Source organism: Nothoprocta perdicaria, unplaced genomic scaffold (assembly GCF_003342845.1).
Source record: "Nothoprocta perdicaria isolate Ctin4 unplaced genomic scaffold, notPer1 scaffold_15, whole genome shotgun sequence".
Classification (NCBI taxonomy): Eukaryota; Metazoa; Chordata; class Aves; order Tinamiformes; family Tinamidae; genus Nothoprocta; species Nothoprocta perdicaria.
In genome coordinates, this window is record NW_020454649.1 from 2,568,658 (window position 1) to 2,574,732 (window position 6,075).

Sequence of the window (6,075 nt, forward strand, 5' to 3'; positions counted from 1 at the left end):
AAAAAGCAAAAAAAAAAAAAAAAAAAAATCCCATGGGACTTGACTTTCGACAAGAAAGCCATGGAAGCAAGGCAGGTTTTACAGATAGAAATCATACTTACCCAGAAGACCTTCAGGCTACATTAAAAAAAAGGTTGCTGTTTATGGAAATAAATCTTTGCCAGAAAAGGAAGATTGCCAAATATCAATTGCCAAAGATGAGAACTAATAGTAGTACCGTGTAGAAAAGGGATGTAGTAGTCATCCCTTCCTAAGGGACTCTACCCCAAAAAACAAAAAGGACATGTTTTTCCCTGGTGTCCAGAACTCCCAAGAACTTACTTGGAAGACAGAGATATCTCTGTTTTTGTAGGAACAAAACTATGAAGTTGGCCAGTTCTCAAGTAAAACGTGTTGACAACTAACAGATGACAAATCTAGCCTGTGATTTTTCTGCTCACATTCAATCTCATCCTTTTTTTAAATCAAAATTTTGATGCATGGCATTGGATTCCACAAAATTGATTAACTAGATCACAACAGTTAAAAATGTTTGCCTTGACTATCTTCAAGTACCGATTATTTGTTCTATCCATAAAAGAAATAGTAGCAAAAGRAAAATTACAACAGTTAAGGTTTTAAAGTAAATTCCTTGCCTTGAAAGATCCCCAATATGGTTGAGTATTTTACTTTTCACCTATTTGGAAAACTGTTTCTAAACAGGAAGTTGCTGTGATGACTCCTATGGATAGATTCTCAAATTACTCAGCAAAAAATACGATGACCATTCTGATTTTTTTCAAATCCTTTTTCAGAGATTACAATGCTTCTTTAGATCCATTGACCTCAAACTTCTAAATCAAAAGATTCTTACATCAAATGTCCTTGATGATTTTGAACAATGAGCTGAATCTTGAGGGGACTGTAATGCAGTGGCAAACCTGGTCTGGCAAACTATCACTTTTTTCCATTGGTGCTACTMAAAGTACCTCAGTAATGATCTTTCAGTATGTTTCATATGCGTGTTAAAATTAACTGCAAGGAGAAATTCTTCAGAAACAAAATTCACAAGTGTCATAATGTGACTTCGCACTGCCACTTGGGGACCAGCAGTAATGTCTAGCCTGTTGACATGCCTCAGGGGCCTCCTTCACTCTGGCAGGTAACTCATTCCAGCAACAATTACTGGCCTCTGTGCCAACGATGTCTAGACTCACTTGCTCACAAAAAAATGGTAGTTTCTCACAGAGTGGGCAATGCTCACCCAGGAGGCAGGGACCACCCTTCCACCAAATCCCAAACCCAGGTTTCAAACAGCTACAGCACTCACATTTGCAAAGAAGGTTGGAGAGACCAGTTTCCTTGCTTGTTTTCACGTAAAGCAATTGCCTCCTCTGAGCCTTGTTCCTACAGAAGGCCACATACTTTTCTAGAGAAACTTAAAATAAACCCTACTACAGTAATATCAACAAAAAAATTTAGGGCAAAAATATTCAACCAAAATTATAATTTGTTACACTACAATCAATTGAAAACAGCTTAAAATGGGATGCTGGGAGATCTTAACAGGTGGTTTTACCCAAATTTTGTAAAGAAATTAAAACAGGTGGAAAAAAAAATATACAGCCTTTGCAGACCACACTAGATAGCATCCACAGATAGCTAGATAGCATCCACACTAGATAGCATCCTTGACTGACTGGCAGGATTGGCACCTACAAGTATCTTAGTATTAATTAAAAGGAAAGCTATAGAATATAAGTAATGATGGAAGCCTGCGTGGAAAGTTCTCTTGAAAACTGCTCCCAGGGCATTCTCCAGGAAACACTTGCAAGGGGCAAGGGCAGGAAGCCAAAATGGCTCGCTCGCTTCAGAAGCGCTTGTCCTATTAACCAGGCTTCCTGCCAGGCAAAGGAAGRCACTCCGCACCTCACCTTATGAGGCAGCACTGAAATGAAGGCAAATTTGAARTAGAGATCTAATAATAACAAATCAAGGCAGGAACATCGTTTCAGGTGATCATCTGAGTGGTCACAGTTTTGAAAAGAAAGAAGGCCAGGGAGGGAGAAGCGAGAGAGGCAAGTAAGAGAACATCCTCTCCCTGCTAGAGCCTGCACATCCAGGCAGGCTGGATTCATAAGTTCATAAGCCTGGAAGGGAAATTTCTCCATCTGCTCTTACTAGATGTGTCCGGCTGCTTTCCAAGGCTCTTGTCTGCTYGGAGGGTGATGCATCTTGTTGTTGCTTTGAGAAGTTTAATTAGGCAACTGGAAATGAAAGCCAAGAATACCCTCTGCACAGAGSTCTTCCCCAAAATAAGACCTGATTACTGCAAGGGCCAAGCCTTGAGAGAATTTGCAAWCCTGACATTATTTTCAACCCAGTTTCTCTCTTGATTCATTTGGAGTAGAAGGATAAAATAAAGTAAAAGAGATACAAGGCTGTACAGACCAATCAGATGGTGGAATTTGCTGTGATATTCACGATGTGTCTGCTCATCATTTAACTGGTTTTTGAAGCTTCAGGTGCTGGTATACTGAATATGTGGAAGTTTTCTTCATATATGGGGCTGGGACAGGTTGGCAAAATAACTATGCATTTCTAAACTGAATTTAAATATAACTTTTCCTCTTACAGGTAAAAAACCTGCAATAAATCAGTTACCTGAGAAATCAAGTAAACTGCAACAACACCTGCWCCTTGCAAGACAAGCATACAAAATATGCTTAGCGTATTTTGGTAACTTATCAACTTTTGCAGAGCTGCTCAGCACTGTTTGAGGAAGTTCGGAAGTACGTTCACCTACAGCAGAATTCAGGAGAGGAAAGGCAGTGCATGCTGACCACCGAGGCTTTCCAAAATTTCAGTCTTTATTAGGGAAAGGTTGGCACTGATATCTCCTTGGAAATTATCCATCTTTGTAATATCACAGAGGAAAAAATTAAGCTAGCAAAGCACCCTTTCTCTCCTTCTTGAAGTCCCATCCAAGCTGTAGTGCTTGATAAGCAGCACACACACAAATAAGCAGCTTCMTTTTTATTGTTTGTATTCCCCATTAAAAACAACAGCAGTCTGTCAAGTAATTACAAAAACAAAACAAAGAGCTTGGTCCAACCTGCTAAAACAGTCCAGCACTCCCCTGGGTATGCTCAGGAAGGCAGACAGATGCCAGCAGTGGGTGAGACRCTGACAGTCTCCACTTCATCAGGTCATTACTTGGCCTTACTCGCTTGCTTCAGGAAAGCCTAGCGAGGGGAAAAAATTATTATGAAGCATGACAAGAGTGTGCTTGCCCCCACTGAACACAAAGCTCAATGTACCAAGGGTACCTTTCCTCCCTTCTCGAGAGCAGCAGCAGTAGCTGGTGGCAGCACATACTTTAATCTCACACTTAGGCAACAGCAGTTTGTGCTACAATGAAGTGTCACAGCACAATTCTACTGCTGATATCCTCTAAGGAGCTGATATAGTAACTGAGACTAATATATCTTTCCCGATTAAAGCTAGGAAGAAAATGCAACATACATACACCCACACACACACACACATAGGTAGGCAGAGGAGAGAGAGAGAGAGAGAGAGGGAGAGGGAGAGAAAAAAAAAAAAAAAAAAAAAGCATGCACTCAAGATGTCAGAACTGCCAGACACAGAATGCCTCTGCAATTTTAATTTGTCCTCTCCTGTCACTGGAAGGCCACATGTTCCTGACCACATTTAATACTGCTCAGTACCATGCACCCCACTGTTTCTTTGCGTAGCTGCTCCATGCTGGCAGAGAAAAGGAAGAGTAGCTGAGGGGCTGGCAAGAAGCCTTCCTGTTCCTGCCTTCCCCCAGTCAGATGCACCCCCTCCTTTCCTCACAAAAGGCCAGGGCCATTCTGAGCTGCAGTCTCCATGAGCCAGAATTTTTCAGAAAGAAGGTCTTGGACTTTCAGTGGGCAAGGAAATGAAGGGAGAAACATTTCATCCTTTGTCCATAATCCCCTGAAATACAGTAAAGCCCTACTCAAAGCACACCAGCATTAGCAAGCAATCATGACAGCAAATTGGTTTTGTTCCCAAGCTGCCCCTGTCTTTTTCAGACTGGACCTTGGATGCTCAAAAGGGGAAAAAGGCAGATGGATGCTTAACTTTTTTTTTTTTTTTTAATATAGGCTTAACAGCTCTTGATTTCTTAAAAATATTTCTAGGCCATTGACACTACAGGACAAAGACTTCAGCTCTTGTTCGAGATACTCATGAGAGTAAATGTGAGCAGAGCTGACAGAATCACAGAATATKCAAGGTTGGAAGGGACCTCTACAGATCATCTAGTCCAACCTTCCTGCTCAAGCAGGCCCACCTACAGCATGTGACACAGGGTGGCATCCAGGCGGGTTTTGAAGACCTCCAGAGAAGGAGACTCCACAACCTCCCTGGGCAGCCTGTTCCACTGCTCTGTCACCCTAACAGTAAAGAAGTTSCTCCTCAVCTGGAGAYGGAACTTCCTGTGCTCCAGGAAGTGCTGACCCTGGAGTTAAACCACGTTCCTTGCTTTCGGTAACTTCAGAACAGTCCTTCTCAAATACTCATGTTCTTCTGTTTAACACAATTCCTATAAGGAAATGCTAAAGAAACATGTGGTCTAAAAGTAACTCTTCACAACAGGTTTGCAGCATGATATTGCCCAGCCATTTTRCAATTAGGACTTAAAACATTTAAATGAATATGTCAAACCCTTGCAGTTCAACAGTCTGGAGTTCAGTATGGAWTTAACTATCCCTCTAATCCTTCCTTTTTTTTTTTGTATAGAGGCAACAGAAACCTGGATTCCTGGCTAGAATCAAAGCTCATCCTATGCCCTTCCCTCAGTCTCTGTACTTGTACACTCCTATGCCTTCCTCAAAACTACTTTTTTTTTTTTTCTTTCTTAAATTTCCCCATTTACCTGGAACTGCTTTCCAGAACTAAGCAAGATGAATGTAAAGATGCAATCTTTACATTCTTGTGCAATCTTTACAATCTTGTCACAATTCCATCAGCTTGCAGGCACTGCTGCAGAACTCTTCTGGCAGCAGAAGTTCAGGAGGAATATCAAGAACTTGAGATAAAGCAACCACCCCAAATTGCCTTCTCTAAGTAATTAGTCTCTACTCCTTCCTAACCTGTTCCACGACAAATCTTCACAGAGCAGTCTGCATGAGGTCACAAAGAACTAGGTAACGGTTCCTTTCTGCCTGATATTTCCTAAATGGTACAACCATCCAGTACATCTATCTCAAATATGTTCTAATTAGTCATTACTAATTAACATAACTGATCATTTTATACCACTTCAGTCAGATCTTGCCAACTCCTCCCCCATTTTACTGAATTAATCTGAAATTCATATCAGAATGTCTGGTCTGATGAATCCTGGAAAGTGGGAACACTGAAGAAGCCATTTTAATAAGAAATAATACATACCTGTAACAGTTGTTAGTGAAAGAATGGAAAGCAGTATCAGTACTCCAGAACCAATAGCAATGGGTTTAAATTACAGCACAGAATAGTTAAGATAACCACTAGGAAAAGCTTTCTAAGGCTTAGGATAGCAGGAGACTTGCACAGACTTTCCCAGAAGGCTGTGGAATCTTCATTGCTGAAAGTTTTTAATAAAAGGTTGGACAAACATCTGTTGGAAATGGCAGTGACAAATGAATTTGCCCCAAGGGAAGGACTAACTTTGATGTTCCCCTGACCATTTTCTTGCTCCACCCCCCCCTTTTTTTTTTGTGTAGATTCCTACCTTCTCCTCTGGAAGCACCAATCAGACAGGTGTGACAGCAGTTGCAATCTGCCACAGGCAACCCCCTGCAACTCCAACTCTTGCTAGGTATCACCGAAGCAAATTTCTCATGAATAAATTCTAAGCCACAGTCAAGAGCTACTCCTCCACAGCACTAAAAAGCATGCCAAGCAAATGCTTCAGCTAAAAGATACTGGGAGGAACTAAAGCAATTCCTTACTGAGGTTTGAATGAAGCAGGCAAGACCTTCTAGGAAATGCGGCCAGCTATCCCTTGGGCAACTATCTGGTGAGATAAAAGGCTCACCGAAATCCAACTTAAGAAGTCTC

At 41.3% G+C, this 6,075-nt stretch overlaps 1 long non-coding RNA gene across 1 annotated transcript in view; it reads right to left on the reverse strand.

Annotated features, from left to right (window-relative positions):
- Nucleotides 1-3,149: 3,149 nt before the first annotated feature.
- Nucleotides 3,150-6,075, reverse strand: part of LOC112943589 — an 11,146-nt gene continuing 8,220 nt past the window's right edge. The window contains exon 3 of the long non-coding RNA XR_003248625.1: nt 3,150-3,224. This is a non-coding gene — a long non-coding RNA (uncharacterized LOC112943589). The remainder of the gene's footprint in view (nt 3,225-6,075) is intronic.